Below are 18479 nucleotides of genomic sequence, written 5' to 3' on the forward strand. Positions count from 1 at the left end.
TACCTCAACATAATAAAGGCCATATATGACAGACCCACAGCAAGCATCATTCTCAATGGTGAAAAACTGAAAGAATTTTTTCTAAGATCAGGACAAGAGAAGGATGTCCACTCTTGCCACTATTATTCAACATAATTTTGGAGGTCCCAGCCACGGCAATCAGAGAAGAAAATGAAATAAAAGGAACATAAACTGGAAAAGAAGAAGTAAAACTGTCACTGTTTGCAGATGACATGATACTATACATAGAGAATCCTAAAGATGCCACCAGAAAACTACTAGAGTTAAGCAATGAATTTGGTAAAGTTGCAGGATACAAAATTAATGCACAGAAATCTCTTGCATTCCTATACACTAACAACGAAAGATCAGAAAGAGAAATTAAGGAAACAATCCTATTCACCATTGCAACAAAAAGAATAAAATACCTAGGAATAAATCTACCTAAGGAGGTAAAAGAACTGTACTCAGTTTCTATAGAAAACTATAAGACACTGATGAAAGAAATCAAAGATGACACAAACAGATGGAGAGATATACCATGTTCTTGCATTGGAAGAATCAATATTGTGAAAATGATTATACTACCCAAAGCAATCTACAGATTCAATGCAATCCCTATCAAGTTACCAATGGCATTTTTTACAAAACTAGAACAAAAAATCTTAAAATTTGTATGGAGACACAAAAGACCCTGAATAACCAAAGCAATCTTCAGGGGAAAAAAACAGAGCTGGAGAAATGGCTCCCTGACTGCAGACTATACTACAAAGCTACAGTAGTCAAGACAATATGGTATTGGCACAAAAACAGACATATAGATCAATGGAGCAGGTTAGAAAGCCTAGAGATAAAGCTATGCACCTATGGCCAACTAATCTATGACAAAGGATGCAAGGATATACAATGGAGAAAAGACAGTGTCTTCAATAAGTGGTGCTGGGAAAACTGGACAACTACATGTAAAAGAATGAAATTAGAACAATCCCTAACACCATACACAAAAATACCCTCAAAATGGGTTAAAGACCTAAATGTAAGATCAGACACTATAAAACTCTTAGAGGAAAACACAGGAAGAACACTCTTCGACATAAATCACAGCAAGATCTTTTTTGACCCACCTCCTAGAGTAATGGAAATGAAAACAAAAATAAACAAATGGGACCTAATGAAACTTAAAAGCTTTTGCACAGTAAAGGAAACTATAAACAAAACGAAAAGACAACCCTCAGAATGGGGGAAAATATTTGCAAACAAATCAGTGGACAAAGGATTAATCTCCAAAATATATGAACTCATGCAGCTCAATATTAAATAAACAAACAACCCAGTCAAAAAGTGGGCAGAAGATCTAAAGAGACATTTCTCCAGAAAAGACATACAGATGGCCAACAAACACATGAAAAGATGCTCAACATCACTAATTATTAGAGAAATGCAAATCAAAACTACAATGAGGTATCACCTCACACTTGTCAGAATGGCCATCATCAGAAAATCTACAAAAAACAAATGCTGGAGAGGGTGTGGAGAAAAGGGAACCTTCTTGCACTGTTGGTGGGAATGTAAATTGATACAGCCGCTATGGAGAACAGTATGGAGCTTCCTTAAAAAACTAAAAATAGAATTACCATATGACCTAGCAATCTCACTATGCAGCATATACCCAGAGAAAACCATAATTCAAAAAGATGCATGCACCCCAATGTTCACTGCAGCACTATTTACAATAGCCAGGACATGGAAAAAACTTAAATGTCCATGAGCAGAGGAATAGATAAAGAATATGTGGTACATATACACAGTGCAATATTACTCAGCCATAAAAAGGTACGAAATTGGGTAATTTGTAGAGATGTGGATGGACCTAGAGACTGTCATAAAGAGTGAAGTAAGTCAGAAAGAGAAAAACAAATATTAACGCATATATGTGGAATCTAGAAAAATGGTACAGATGAACCTGTTTGCAGGGCAGAAATAGAGACACAGTTGTAGAGAACAGATGTATGGACACCAAGGGGGGAAAGCGGAGTGAGGGTGGTGGGATGATTTGGGAGATTGGGACTGACATATATACACTAATATGTATAAAATAGATAACTAATAAGAACCAGCTGTATTAAAAATAAATAAATAAAATTAAAAAAATGTGTCCCCCCAAAAGATTCATTGAAGTCCTAACCCCTAGTGTCTCAAATTGTGACCTTACTTGGGAATAGGGTCTTTAGGGAGGTAGCCAAGTTAAAGTAAGGCCATTGGTTGCCCCTAATCCAATGTGACTGGTGTCCTTCTAAAAAGGGTGAGTTTGGGGCACAGAACCAGAGACACGAGGTGAGCACCTTGTGAAGGCAGAGGATTGGAACGATTCATCTACAAACCGAGACACGCAAAGACTGCCTGCAAACCACCAGAAGCTAGAGAGGGGCGGGGCAGGCTCTCCCTCACAGCCCAGACCCAGTCAACCCACCAACACTTTGATCTTGGACTTATCCTCCAGAGCGATGAGGACGTACATTTCTGTTATTTTAAGCCACTCAGTCTGTTGTCCTTGTCCTGGCAGCCCTAGCAAACGAATGCAGACCCCAGAGGCTGTGCTCTTTCTCTGCGCTGTATGTAGCAACTAGTCACTGTGTAGCTGTTACAATAAATGAATGCAAAGTTGAGTGATCGATCCAGTTCAGTGTTCACTGATCACCTCCCACATGCAGAGGCTCCGCTAGAAACTGGGGAGCCAGTGACGTCTAAAATGCAGACCCCACCTTCAAGGAGATAGTGACAGATGCCAAACACGTACAGCTCCAAAGGGATGCTCTCTCATCCTTTTAAATGTCCTGCAATCATTCAGGCAGTGCCCAGTCTGCCTGCATCAGCTGCTGGGGACTCACAGGTGGGAGGACCTGGTGCCACCCTTACAGAGCTCCCAGACTGACCCTTGCAAGGCAGGATGCAGCGCTACAAACAGCTTAGAGGGGGCCGTGGGAAGGCAGTCCGCCATGAACTCTGGTGCTGGGAGGGAGTTTCACAGTGTGGTGAGGGGCGCACACTCCAGACAATAACAACTGCCACACCTACTACCGCAGCCCAACCGTGAGATGGCCAGGAGGAAAAAAAACTTCATGTAGACTAGATGAGCTGGAAAACAAACTTCCTCCCCAGCATATTTGCTGTTAGCTCTCCAACGCTTTTGTAATCATGAGTTAGATAAAATAGCATCAGCTATTTGGACTTGAGATCAGTCAAGGTGGTTGGCATCTAATTGCGTTTGGAAAGAAAACAGGAAAATCTCTTAAAGTCATTATAGTATTTTCTCCAGCGTGAGAAGTGGTGCTTTTAATTACTTGTTCTTTGACCTTTTTCTCAGCAACACGCATGAACGGTGGAGCTGGGCTCGAGCCAGTCCTGCAGCCAGGTGCATCCTCTCTCCACGCTTCCTAAGCAAGCAGAGGGGCCGCTGCTGATATGGACGCCTCCTCACTGGAGGAGAGCTGTCCTCCAAGTGAAGGTGGCAAAGGCTTGTTGGTTGAAAAGCAGCAAGTGGTACTTTTTGGCTGGGCTTCGGCCTGCAGCCCCTTCCTGCAATTCTGGGAAGAAAGCCTCTTTCAATGGAGGCCTTCGGGATATGGATTGGCTGAAAAGAGTACCCTGTGATTCTGTTGGTCTCTGACATGTCCAGTCTTTCATCAAGGCCCATCAGGCAGCTTTATTGTGGCTGATCAAATCCTTTGCAAATGCATTTCCTTTCCCAAAAGCAAAGGGACAGCTTTATCATTTCTTCCCCCTTAAGTTATGAGCTGGGGAGAATTCAATTCTCCAGACTTCCTCCTGAAAAGAGCACAACAGTATTTATTTGGAAGAAACACCTTGAGAAGCCAGCTTGGATGAAGGGTGATATCCCAAGGCAGAGGTCTTGGAAAATTTTACTCCAAATCCCCCTGAAACAATAATAATTTTAAAAGCTTTGTTTTCTCTTGCACATTTTTTCAGGTTAATAATATAAATTCTTTTAAGTCACTAGTTTAGACGCTTATAAAAGATGTACCTTATTATTCATTGTATAAGTATTTGATTTAGATATATTTTCTTTGAAATCTTGAAGCTGCACATTTAGTGCTTTCAATTTTGAAAAATGTCAGCCCCCATGCCTAAATGGCAAGGCCACTTACTGAAACTATCAGCCAAATCAAAGTGTTTGAAAGAAAACATCTGACTTCATAACTTAGTTCAAATAAACTTGACCATGAGACAACTATTGCACTTCTGAATTCTAATTCTGGGTTAGCATATAAAATAGATAACCAACAAGGACCTACTGTATAGCACAGGGAACTATACTCAATATTTATAATAAACTATAATGGAAAAGAATCTAAAAAAGAATATATATATATGTATAACTGAATCACTTTGCTGTACACCTGAAACTAACACAACATTGTAAATCAACTATATTTTGATAAAAATTTAAAAATAAACAAACAATTCTAAGTTAGATAGACCGATAGATGGAAAGACAGATAAATAGACGGTTGAATAAAGTTAGAGGGATCCTGCAAAGAGTTTGTTCCAGTGTTCCTCACTGTAGGTCTTTGCTAAGGGGCTCCCCGACTCTGAAGCTGTCCTTCTGAAATTTTTCCCCTTTATTTAGTCCTGGAGATCTTTGCCCTTTATCGCAATAATAAGCTGGAGGAGAAGCAAGCCTTTCTTTTGTTAAGTGCAAGAGGTGTGATTGTGAAAGAGAAGGTGGGAAAGAACAGGCAGACCCTGAAAGTTACCAGAGGGCCCATTTTAGAAACAAGGGCTTTTGGAAGCTGAAGATCTGGAAATTGATTCCCTAAGACCCGAGACTTTGCATCCTCTCAGGGATCTGCACCCCACCCCAGTTTGTAGATTGCCAGCTAGTATAGGACAAAAAGGGATTGATTAAAATGTGCTAAGGGGTTCCCAGCTTCATTGAGAGGGCTGGAGACTCCAACACAGGCTTAGCTCTCTGGGCAGCACCCACAGCCTGCTGCTGGGGAGGCCATTCATTGCACCAGCTGCAGGGCGGTGAAGGAATGGAGAAACAGCACGGCAATATCCTCATTTCTCAGCCCAGGCTGGCCCCCCTCCCATATTAAATAGGTGAAACCTCGTTAAAGTTAATAAGAGAATACACTGGCACAAATGTTAAAATAGTCCACATTTATAAGCCTCTTTTCTCCCAAGAAATTACTGTCTAAATTCAGAATGAAGACTTCTCTCTCTCAGCCCTGTCTTGTGTCCTGGTAGTAGTTTGGGATTATTCTGAGCACACACACAGGATCAAAATCCTGCTGCATTATAAACCTTTTAAAAAGAAGAGCGAGGTCTTGGTGATTTAGGAGGCACTCGTGCAGCTCCTGTCACCTACTCCAGAATGTTGCAAAGGCCTCTCAGTCCATCACCTGTCTGGTCTGGGCCCTTCCTCCTCCAGTTTACCTTCCTCAGAGGCCACCAGGGTGATCTTCCTTTTTCAAAATCTTAGGAAATTGAAGGGAGTGTAGAATGATTTAGCTACTTTGTAGAACATTCTGGAGTTTTTTAAAAAATAAAACTAAACATATCCCTACCTTATGACCCACAATTGCATTCCCAAGAAATATGAAAGCACATGTGCACACAAAGACTTGTGTAAGAATATCCGTAGCAGAGTTTTTCAGAACAGTCAAAACACAGGAAACAGCACAGGTGTCCATAAGTAAGAGGATGGGTAAACAAGCTGTGATCTATCTATATAATGGAAGGTGACTGAGAAACAAAAGGAATGTCCCACTGAGACATGCAATAACATGGATGCATCTCAAGAACATTATATGAGTGAAAGAAGCTTGCCTCAAAGAGTACCTACTGTCTGATTCCATATATAAAGTTTTGCAACAATCAAAACTTGTCTCTAATGATAGAAATCAGGACAATGGCTACCTCTGGGGAGTAGGCGGATGTGGAGATTGACTCAGAAGGGGCATGAGGGAAGGTTCTGGAGTGATGGAAATGTTCTGTGTCTTGATAAATGCTTGCATTTCAGTGGTATCACTTGTCAAAACCCATCAATGGGTGCTTTTAAGATTTGTGCATTTCACTGTACTAAATTTTATCTCAAAATAAAAAATGTATTGAACGCTGGTTAATGATATGCATGCTGAAATGTTGAGGAGGTAGAGTACTGATGTTGGCAACTTACTTTGAAATGCATTAAAAATGAGATGGAGTAACAGAAGGCTAGAGGGGGTGGAGAGATGGAGAGGTATGTGATGGAGGAGATGCAGCAAAGGACTGATCACATCTAGGCGATGGGCGTGTGGCGGGTCACCATACAACTCTTTTAAGGTAAGCTTGTCCTAAGCACCACTTTGTACCCAGCGCTTAGCACAATGCCTGCTGGGAACTACTTACCAGGCATTTTGCTCACTGAATCATCGGGACAATCTTATGAGGTCTGCATCAGCCTAGGTAACAGATGAGAAAACAGAGGCTCATGTATAAATTCATATAGTTGGTTCAGTGTAAGCCTGGATCAGAGCCCAGGCCGTCCACCACTAGGACCCACCTTCTAATCCTCTCGACAAGCCCGCAGCCCATTATTTTGGGGTCAGTTGCTATTTTAAGTCCTGGGAAAGAAGGTTGGAGAAATCAGAAGTGTTTTCTGTTCTCTAGCTGTGGACCAGGAGGCATCACAAAGGCTGGCTGGCTTCCGTGCAGTTCATTTTGTTCTCTTACATGGTCCCTACTATTTCTCCTTTGAACATTTTGATTTTGAGACAATGACTGCTATGGGTTGAATTGCATTCCCACAAATTCATATGTTGAAGTCCTAACCCCACAGAACCTCAGAATGCAATCTTCTTTGGAAATACTGTAGGGTCTTTCCAGATGATTGTTAAGGTCATATAATCCAATATGACTGGTGTCCCAATCAAAAGGGTAAATTTGGACACAAAGACAAATATGCCCTAGGGAGAATGCCATGTGAACATGGAGGCAGAGATCAAGGTGATATACCCACAAGCCAAGGAATGCCAAAGATGACTAGCAAATCACCGGAAACCGGGAGAGAAGCATGGGATGACTTCTTCCTCATAGTCAATGGGTGGGACCAACCTCACCAACATCTTCATCTCAGACTTCTGGCCTCCAGAGCTATGAGACAATCAATTTCTGTTGTTTAAGTCACCCAGCTTGTGGTACTTTGTTACTGCATGCTTAGAAAACTAATACAACTTCAGAGCAATTCTTAGTCCCAGGCCATTTTATTGCGTGACTTGTTTTGAGAACCATCTCACACACACACTCAAGTTTGTGATATTATATGTTTCACTGGATTCTTAAAGATGATAGGACTTAGAAATATGCTCCCAGAGAAACTCAACTCTGATAGCATCATGAAGGTCAGGGGAAGACAAGATTTAATTTATAGAAAAGTATTTTCCAAGTGACCTTCCAGGAATTAATCTATACATGATATACTCCCAGAAAGATTCTGGGAGTGAAAATTAATCTGCTTAATAAAACCATAAGGTTTTCACTGCTTTATGCTGACTATCCATATAGCTGTGGAAAAAGTAGTTCATGCTCATTTAAAATAATGAGACTTAAGGATGAGTAGAATTTTTCTCACCTAAAGGAAAGGAATAGGGCACATTTTTTTCCTCTGTCCCTTTTTCCTACCTTTCTTCCCTCTCTCATCTGAGCACCTATAACATATTCAGCCCTGTGCGAGCTGTTGGTGACAGTGTGCGGCAGACACCATCCATAGGAGATCCATGCATTCATTCCATGGTGTAGAGTTGTTGCAAAGAATCAGCTGTTGAGCTTTGGACTACATTTCCCAGACTCCCTTGCTTCTAGGAGGGGTTCCTATGCCTGAGTCCTGGACAACTTGTCCGAGGAGGTGATCTACACCATTTCCCCACAAGCCTGGTTCTTAATGATAAATTAAAACTACTGGGCCATTTAACTGCAGAAATCTCATTTTGTTATTATGTTTTTGGTTGCAATGATCAGAAACCTAATATTAAACATAGATTAAGGAAAAGAAAAATAAAAACCTGTCAGAGGGAGAGAGGAAAGATTTATTAGAACACTAGCTTTCAAAGGTAACACTGAGACAGGGAGATGCTTTTAGGAGGTTGGAGAGAAAGCACTACATAACATTGAATCACACCAAGAAAGGGTTACTATCTCCCTAAATCTCTATAAATCCTGATTACATTGAGAAGAAAGTCTCAGTTTAGGTCTACTCTGTCTGAATGCATTTCTTCAACATGTGATGGTATCTAGTTAACATTTACATCGTTTTATTTCTATTTACTTCCATCATTACCTCTAGGTATAGCAAATACTGCTAACTTTCTACTTATAGTCTTGATATGAAATTTCCTCTTTAAATCAAAACTTTTAAGAAAAAATATCTGGTCAATTGAAAGAATAGTATTAAGCAAATGGCAGTAGATGTGGCAAAAGGATGTGGTTAATTTAAAAATGGTGTTTGAATGCCCAAATATGGCTTTCTGTAAGGTAACTGGAAAATACAAGTCAAGAATATGCTGGGTCATTCTAGGGAGCTGGAACTCAGGAACCAGGGAATGGGAAGGAAACTTGTGATGCCCTCCTATCCTGCCCTTCCTCTGCTTCTCTCCACATACCTATTACATTTTGGTGTCACCCTGCAGGTCAGCTTTATCACTGTAGAAAATAATCATCAAAAGCTCCCAAATTTGACAGCCACCTGGAAAGAGACTGATTGATTTGCACTCAGTCCCCATTTTGTCTCCCTTAATAATGGGATCACTGGCCCAGCGGGGCCAGGTGCCCACCTGTGACCCAATTGCTTGTGTCCACAAAGCCAAGATAACCCTGAAGGCCTGTGGCTGTCTCAGCCATCATCACATGGTTGGAACCAGGAGTAAACTCTGGGGAAAAGGGGTGTCTTGACAAGCCATAGAGCAAATCTGGATGAATCTGACATTAAAATGGAGGATTCATTCTCAATGAAGAATTACACCAGAAAAGTTAATAGACAAATGACAGGCTGAATAAAGATTTTTGCAGTATGTCATACCAACAAATTGCTGGTACCTGTAATATGTAAAGAACTCTTACAAATCATTTTTTTTAAAAAAGACAGAATTCAATAGGACATTGGGCAAAGGAGTGGAACGGAAGAGGAAATTCATATGGCTAAGCGCTGTATGAAGAAGGGCTCAAAGTCACTAGTAATGAGGGAAATGGAAGTGAGAACAATACTGTGATAATGGATTTACATGTATTAATTTGGCAAACATTAGTAAGTGAATAATTCCACATGCCGATGGGGATGTGGGGAGACCAGAACTCCCCTGCTCAGAAGCAGGAACATAAACTGGCAGAGTCCTTCTGGAAAGTGCTCCGCATCACTTAGCAAAATGAAGCATGCATATGTCCATATGCCATATGTTCCCGTTAACACATTCCTAGGTATACAGCTCAGATAAATCGCTTCCAAGGTCTGCAAAGGAGCATGTCCTAGGATGGTCATTGCTAGGCTCTGAATGCAAGGGGAAGAGAAGATGGAAGGCAACCTGAGTGGCCACCACTGGGGCAAGAACAAGTAAAATATGGTGGAGGCACACTGTGGAATACTCTGCAGAAGCCAGAAACCACAAACTCGGTGTATTTACAGCTACATGAAAAGGTCTCCATGCAACAAAACTGAGAGAGAGAAGAGAAACCAAATAAACTTAATAGCATGATACTATTTATTTAAATTAAAATTCATTTTATACCAAGCAACCTTACTTAGCTGATAAGAATCAGCGCATATTTAAGGCCACATATGAGACACATTAGGCTGAGTGCCCAGGTGGGTGATGCTCATAAAGAATCAGGGAGGAAGGAGAGAAATGTAAAATAAAGAAAAATGCAGACAATCAGAAGGGTGTGTGACCGCTAGCCTAGGTGGTGTAGAAATCAGAGGTGGGAGAACGGGGGACAGAGGACCCGGTCAGGGGGCTATTGTAATAGTCCAGGGGAAAGAAGATAAGACTTGAACTAAGTAAGTAGTAGGGCTGCAGCAATGTCGACTGATTTAGAAGATAATACTTGAGGAGATGGAAATGATGAGGCACGTGCCAGATTGAGTGTGGCGGGGTGAGGGAGAGGGAAGAGTCTAGAATATTCTTGTGTTTCTGGGCATCTAAGTGACTGTGCTGGCATTACTAGGACAGGGAACCTGGGAAGAGAACCAGGTTTGGAGAGACAAAAAAAAAAGAATTCCATTTTGGTTGCCAATATATGATGGTGTGTTCATGATGAAGCATGTAAATGTTTCATCGCAGGTAAAGATTGGGGCAGTCCATTTGAGCAGATTCTCCGCTGAATCCTACACATGCTGCCATGATAAATTAGCCTTTTTAAACAAAAATTGTTAGGAGACTTAGTAAAACAAATTTCTGTACTCAAGAAGAGAGCAAATCATATTTATACTCCAGTGAAGGTTAGAAAATTGAGCAGACCCAGACTGAATATGAGGTTTTTATTTGAAATTTGAACAGAAATTCTGGAGTTCATTTTTAAATATCTGAGTTATAAACCAGGATTTGTGCAAAGTACTTTATTCTCTATTGACTCCAAATCATGGGGAATATCAATATTTTAGGGCTCTCTTAATACAATGCCAGAGTTTACTGAAGGAAATAAATACTCATGACGGTGACAAAAATTTCCTTTCCCAACCAGTTGGCAGCCACAAAGACAGAGGACTGGGTGAATGTGGGTTTGAACATTTACAAGGAGTCTTCCCATCTACAACAAGAATGGCTTTGAGTACTCATCTTTGGGGGGGTGTCGTGGACTCCACAAGGGTCTTGCTAGATACAGGGAGTAGAAGGCAAGAAATTCCATGAGAGGCAGAGGAAAGGTACTGAACTCACTGCTAAGAGGCCTAGTTCTGCCACAGACTCTCTGGGGTGGGGCTTGGGTGAGTTTCCTCTGGCTTATTGTCCTGAATCTCATGTTTCCTCATTTTATAGGTTAAGCTGTTCAATGACGGCGTCTCTGAGCTTTCCCCCTACTTGGATCCAATTCCCTCTGCCCCACTTCAACCTTCTGGGTTCTAAAAACATATTCCAAAATACACTCACATGCATGTGATCATTTATAAAAGAGTTTTCCACCCACCGTCTCCCTGGGTCCCTCATCACATATCTGTAAGGTAGCCTACAAGGGTATGTCTCACTTCCTAAGTGAAGAAAGTGAGGCTCGGAAAGAGGAAATCATTTCCTGAGACTACGCAGCCCAGACATTGGGTGACCAGCTGCCTCAGTTGACCCAGGACTCTCCCGGTTTTAATACCCAAAGTCCCACGTCTCGAGAAACACTCAGTCTGGGATGGTTGTCATCCTAGGGAAGTATAGTCTCAAGGATTTAAAATTGTGCTTCTCATTTTTCAAATCTAGTACTCTTGTTAAATAGATATTTTACTATATACTCAGAGGAGTGGTCCTCCCTTCTTTCTTTCTGTTTCTCAGTCCCACTCCCCATTATCCTTACCTCTATTTCCCAGGAGATTCCTGGAAATCCTTGGAGCATCTTTGTAAAGTTTAGCTTAGAATTAAAGCAGAATGGCAGACAAGATATGGAAGCAACCTAAATGCCCACTGACAGATGAATGGATAAAGAAGATGTGGTATATACAATGGAATATTACTCAGCCATAAAAAAGAATAAAATAATGCCATTTGGAGCAACATGGATGGACCTAGAGATTATCATACTAAGTGAAGTAAGTCAGACAGAGAAAGACAAATATCATGATATCACTTATATGTGGAATCTAAAAAAAATGATACAAATGAACTTATTTACAAAACAGAAATAGACCCACAGACACAGAAGACAAACTCATGGTTACCAAAGAGGGAAGGGGGTGGGAGACTGATAAATTAGGAGTTTGGGATTAACATATACACACTACTAGATATAAAATAGATAAACAACAAGGTCCTACTGTATAGCACAGGGAACTATACTCAATATTTTGTAATAACTTATAAAGGAAAAGAATCTGAAAAGAATCTGAATCACTTTGCTGTACACCTGAAACTAACACAACATTGTAAATCAACTATACTTCAATTAAAAAAAAAAAAAAAAAAAAGCAGAACAGCAGAGCCTAGCTAGTGGTTCACCAAAGCATTCCTTTTTTCTCTTCCTTCTGGGCACAAGCTACCCTACACTTCTCAGTCTCCTGTGGAAATCATGGCTCAGTGACTGAGTTCTGGCAAGTGAAATGCCAGCACACTACTTCAAGCCTACACTGTTAAATCCTCTCTCCCTCTTGATCCTTTATCCTCTTCCCCCATTTTCCATCTGTATAGAGAAAGCTCTAAGGATATGCAGGAGGGTTTGGAAGGAACCTGGGCCCTTGAGTCCTTGCTTACGGGGGAACTACTCTTGGGAGATTATTGTTCATGGGGCTTTCTCCATTCTGTATGTCTTGTGAGCAGAGCCACTGACAGCTTTTGTTCCAGACTATTTTTTCAAGGATGTTTGTACAGTGAACAGCTTTGGGAGATAAAGATGGTGTCTGCTTCTGGAGCAGAGGGAAGATTTGCTTGCTGCCTAGTAGAATAAAGATAATACTTCCTTTCCGGGCAAAGATCAGATCGACTTACCACTCAGGCCAAAAGATTTGGGTTCCAGAAGCATGGGGCTCCTCGTCTGTGATGTAAGCCCGCTGTGCAGCACCCACCTGGGCTGCTCTGCATCGCTGCTGTGGAGCTTGGGAACAAGGAGAACCAATGTGAACTTGACACTCACGTCCTTTGCCTCTGACTCAGAGTCCTGTGCCTTCTTCCAGCATCCGCGGAATGGTGGCGAGCCAACTTGCTAGCTTGCAAGCAGGGTAAAATCTTAGACCCGCACAGTTCTTCCTCATTACCCAGGGAATCTACCACCCAGGAACACTCACTTTGAACTTCTGGGTGAATGAGCCAGAGCCTTTCTCATGATGATCCACTGAAATGTGTTTGTTACAGCAACTAGTCTATCCTGACACACACAAAGGATCTAGAAGGACTCTGCAAGCTTGCAGCCTATTTAGTGCTTCCAGGCTGCGGGGTCGGGGGGAGTGGGATGGGTGAGGCGTGACAGTGTCAAAGGCTGAGAAGTTTAGTGCCTTTGGGTTCAAATTCTGGTTCCTTCCTGAGCCCAGCACCCGTGCGGGCACATGGCAGAGCGTGGTAAGTTTCAGTCTTCCACCCCACCACCTCCTCTTACCTCCCACCACCGACACCAGAGAGGCAGAGAGATGCCCCTCTTGGGGGTGGCTGGCATACAGGCCCTGGAGCCCGCTGCTGTTCAGGCAGAGGTAGCAGGAAAACAGTTTGTGCCTCTGAAGTGCGTTTGAAGTCAGGGAAGGCAAAGCCATCTCCAGTCAGGAGATAAGGTCCTGACTTTCACAGCCTTTGAGAAAAGATTATTGATTCATATCATCAGCAGGAAGGTGGCAGCTGTGTGGATCCAGGCAACAAATCCCACCAGACACTGTTTTGAGAAGGTCTTTTTTGTTTTTATGATCTCTATTTATTTTATATTTTTAATTAACTAATTAATTTTATTTTTTGCTGCGTTGGGTCTTCGTTGCTGTGCGAGGGCTTTCTCTAGTTGCGGTGAGCGGGGGCTACTCTTCGTTGTGGTGCGCGGGCTTCTCATTGCGGTGGCTTCTCTTGTTGCAGAGCACAGGCTCTAGGCCCGCAGGCTCAGTAGTTGTGGCACACGGGCTCAGTAGTTGTGGTGCACAGGCTTAGTTGCTCCGCGGCATGTGGGATCTTCCCAGACCAGGGCTTGAACCCGTGTCCCCTGCATTGGCAGGCAGATTCTTAACCACTGTGCCACTAGGGAAGTCTGAGAAGGTCTTAAAGGCAAATGCTTATGGTCGGAATCTGCAAAAAACAGCTCTCATGGGTCTTCACCTTTTCTCCAAGGCCAGCCTCTTGTGTTTTCCAGCATACAGATACCTGCTAATTTGGGCCAGAGACAACTCTGATATTATCCATACTTATTATAAGTTTAATTGCATCCTCTAAAGATATGTTGAAATCCTAATTCCTGGTACTTGTGAATATGACTTTACTTGGAAATAAGTAATCAAGTGGAGGTCATTAGGGTGGGTCCTAATCCAATTTGACTGGTATCCCTATTAGAAGAGAAAAAAAAGATGGAAGACGCAAACATATGAGGGAGAAAGCCATGTGACGATAGAGGTAAAGATTGAAGCTCTGTAGGATGCTTGGACAAACCAAGGAATGCCGAAGATTGCCGTCAAATAACCAGAAGCTCGGAAGAGGAAAGGCAGGTTTTCCACTCCAGCTTTCAGAGAGAGCACAGCGCTGCTGACACCTTGACTTCAGACTTTTAGCCTCTAGCACGGTGAGACGATTTCTGTTTTAAGCCACCCAGTTTGTGGCACTTCGTTACAGCAGCCCGAGGAAACTCACATGGTACAGCGATCTTTCTAAAACACCAAGTTTGGTCTGTGGTGGCTCTCGTCGCATAGAAGCTAAAGCTCAAATACCCTCTTATCCGCGCAATGTCCTTTCCAACCATTACCCTCACCGTCCACCCTAAATTCCAGCCACAGCCGTGAGCAAGCCAGACCCACACATTTGAGCCTTTGCCCATAAGGACTCTCCCACGTAAAGGGTCTTCTTGCCCCAACTCCATCAAATCCCATCTTTCTGGGCCATATTTTATTCATCTGATCTCCTCCCATTTTTCCTCTTCTGAATTTTGCCCTGGCCACACTGATCTTCTTTCCCCTCTTTGAACATGCCACGCTGGTTCCTGACATCTTGGGAGACATCCTGGTGGGACGTCTTGAGCTGATTTTTCATGCATTCATCCAGGGTCATCGGGCCTGCCGTGGCCAATGTCTGGCTCTCTCTGTCTCCAGCTCTTCCCCAGCTGGCTTCTCCTCATCCTCAGAGAATTAGCTCATCTAAAAGGCCTTTCCTGAGCAGACTATCTAAGTCACCCACTCCTCTGATGTAGTTCCATCACAGCACTTACCACTAGCACACATTATCTTGTTCATCTATTGTTTGCATCCTTATTACTTATCTTCCCTCCCTAGAATCTTAACTGCATGAAGGCAAGGACCTTGTTTATTTGGTCCCCTATCATGTCTCCCGTGATTAGAACAATGTCTGGCATGCAGTGCACCTTAATACACAGATACTGAATAAGAGAATCTACCACATCCAACACAGAGAGCACTTACTTTTGCGGTAGGTATGGTTTTAAGTACTTTAAATATATTAACTTGTTTAATTCTATAACAATCCCATGAGGAAACAGAGCTTAAGAGACTTGGCCAAGGTCACACAGCTGCTAAGTGGGCAGAACGGAAATATGAACAGAGAGTTGGCACTCTCAACCCCATCCTATACTACCTCTTGGGAGAAGGAAGGAAAGAAGAAACATCGTTGCAGTCATTTTGTCCTCTGAGAAGTCTTCCAAAACTCTTCTCCTGTGCTTACCTAGGGATCCCCACAGCCCCTGGGCAAAGCTCAGCCATAGCACCTGCTGTACTGCATTATTATTATGACTATAATATAATAATCTAGGTCTCCATCTCTCTAACTAAACTGTATGCCCCTTGAGAGCTGCTGCTGTGCGCTCTCCCCGTACCCCATGCTGAGCACAGGGTCTGGCACACAGAGTGTGCTCTGCAGAGTCCTACAGCTATCATCTCCCACCCTGCCCTCATGTTCTCATCCTCCTATCCCCTGGCTGTGCCAACCATGCTCGCCTCTGGGCCACGGCTCACACAATCTTTGGCCTAGAATGTTTTTTCCCTCCCCTCTTCCTGGCTCAGTGCCCTTTCCTGCTTGAAGTTCATCACCTCCTCCAGGAAGGACTCTCTGGTTTCCCAGGCTTGGATTGGGTGCCCTTGCTGAGGGTCTCCCGGTCTGTTAATTATTCTTCCACCACAGCCCCAGAGTCATCTGGGGCCACTGTCTGTTTACACAGCTGCCTTGCTCACCAGCCTGGGAGCAATGAGGTCATAGCTTATTTATCTCTGCATCTTCCATGTCCAGAACCCAGAACAGAGGAGACACTGAGTGAAGGGTAGTTATATAATGCCAGAATCTTTTTATTTATACTTTCAGCCAATATCTGTCTCTTGGGTATTTACAGTGTGCCAGACATTGTTCTTATGCTTTCCCTGTGGGAACCCACTTATCCCCACCACCACCCAATGAGGCAGATGTTGTTTTATTCTCGGTTTACAGATTTGGAAACCAAGGCCTAGAGAGGTCACGTGACTTGCATAAACCTGCTCAATCAATACGAAGCAGGGTTGACTTTCGAACCCAGACAGTTCCAGAGTCCACACTCTCAGACTTACTAAACTAAGTCTGCAAAGGACCAACAAGCTCCCTGGGGGTGCTGCCTCAAGCCCCCAGGCCCCTCTGTGGGGTCCCTTTTCCGTGTGCTGGGGCAGCCCTCTGCCTGTGTTGGCCAGGACACAGGACAGGATGATACCAATCATCACATCAGCATTTCTGGCCCATGCCCTTAAAGCCACCATTCTAGTCTGTCAAGAGGCTTCAGTATGCTTTTCAATAAGCACTATCTCTCAAGATGTTTGGAAAGGAGGATTTGCAGCCTCTCTTGCATCAAGTTGTCTCAAATTTACTAAATCTAAGGTCTCGCCAAAAATACGTATTCCCTTTTTCATTCATTCATTCATTCATCCATTCCTTCATTGATCCAGTGCTTTATTGAGCACTTACTATGTACCCGTCATTATGCAGAAGGCTTTGCAGGTCTCATCTCTTTCAACCTTCACAGCTATCATGCAGGTACTGTTACCTCTATTTGCAGGTGCAGAAACTGGGGCTCAGGGGCCTAGCAGCTTGTCCAAGGTGGTTGAGTTGGGGTACCAACTCAGATCTGCCTGACATCAAAACTTCCAATGAATGGGCTAGTGATAAAAACAGTGAACTCACCATTTACTCGTTGAGGAAGGAATGCTAGGGAGAGGCAGCACCGCCCCATTTGGCTATGCATTTGCTCAGCTGGGATGATTCCTAGTCATTCCCTCATTCATCAAATATCAGGAGACTAGTATGTTCTAAGAACTCTGCTTGGGGGAGAGGGCCTAGGAGAACTGACCATGAGGCTCCCTAAGCAGAGTGAGGCAGAGGACATCTTTGATGGGTCTTTGCTTCTCCCTGCCATATGTTCTGGCAACCTCCCTCCAGCTTTACCCATTCAAAAAGGAGAATTCTCTGCTCCTCTCTTCCCTCCTCCCTGCCTACTGAGCCTCTTGTAATTTCAATTAGTTAACTCACTCACACACTCATACAGACATTTGTTCAGTAAATACTGACTGGGCACCTCTGCTGTGTCAATCACTTGCCCAGGTTTGGGGAATACAGTAATGAACCAGACAGGAAGGAGCCCTGCCCTCAGGGAGCTTACATTCCAGTGGGGGAGATGGGACTGTACTTTGGAGGGACATTTGGAAGGAGACTGGAGCTGAAAGAGGAGGAGCCATGGGAAGAGCCAAGGATGGGGTGTCTGAGAGGGCACAATAGATTTGAAAGCCTTAGAAAGGAAGAGGTTGGAAGGGTTCTGGTAGCTGCAGAAGGCAGAATTCGCTGACCCCCCCATCCTAAAGAGAATTAATCAGCTTTCCGTCTGTGTTCCTGCAGCACTGTGCTTCCTTCTGTCCAAGCTCGTGCCATATGGTAATTGATTCATGTCTTTGTCTTCCTGATGGAACTCGGAGTGCTTCTAGGTCAGGGACCATCTGTAACAGGTGATTAATAATAGTGTAAGCCTTACAAACCTCACAGGGCTGTTGGGAAGATTAAAGGACATCACCCATAGGAAGCCTTTAGCACAGTTTCTGGAACTGTAAAAGTCCAATAAATGTTAATCGTTATTATTGATAGTAGCCTAGTGCCCACCAGCCCAGGTATGGCACATCGAAGGGATTCAGTGCTGTTTAAGGATGCCTGGAAATGAAGGAAGCAGGTGAGCTGGTCCAACAGAAAATCACTGAGGCTGTTGAGAGGTTGCCACCAACTGGCTGAGGATTTCTGCTTCGAGGAAAGTGTGCCTACTGAGAATCTCAGATCGCAAGCTTAGGGCAAGAAACATAACTTCATTTTCTATCATTTACATTCATTCTATTTTTAGTCCCCATTCTAGGGTGGTGGACATGATCAAATATTCCCCCGCTTTTTCCTAGGGTGGAGCCTAAGATCTGGAGAAGGGGCTGGCTACTCTGGTCTTTGACTACATCCATTCAAACTCAGGGGCCTTCCCTGGTGGCACAGTGGTTAAGAATCCGCCTGCCAATGCAGGGGACATGGGTTCAATCTCGGGTCCAGGAAGATTCCACATGCTGCAGAGCAGCTAAGCCCGAGAGCTACAACGACTGAGGCCCGCACGCCTTGAGCCCATGC

This window comes from Eubalaena glacialis, chromosome 4, assembly GCF_028564815.1.
Source record: "Eubalaena glacialis isolate mEubGla1 chromosome 4, mEubGla1.1.hap2.+ XY, whole genome shotgun sequence".
Classification (NCBI taxonomy): domain Eukaryota; kingdom Metazoa; phylum Chordata; class Mammalia; order Artiodactyla; family Balaenidae; genus Eubalaena; species Eubalaena glacialis.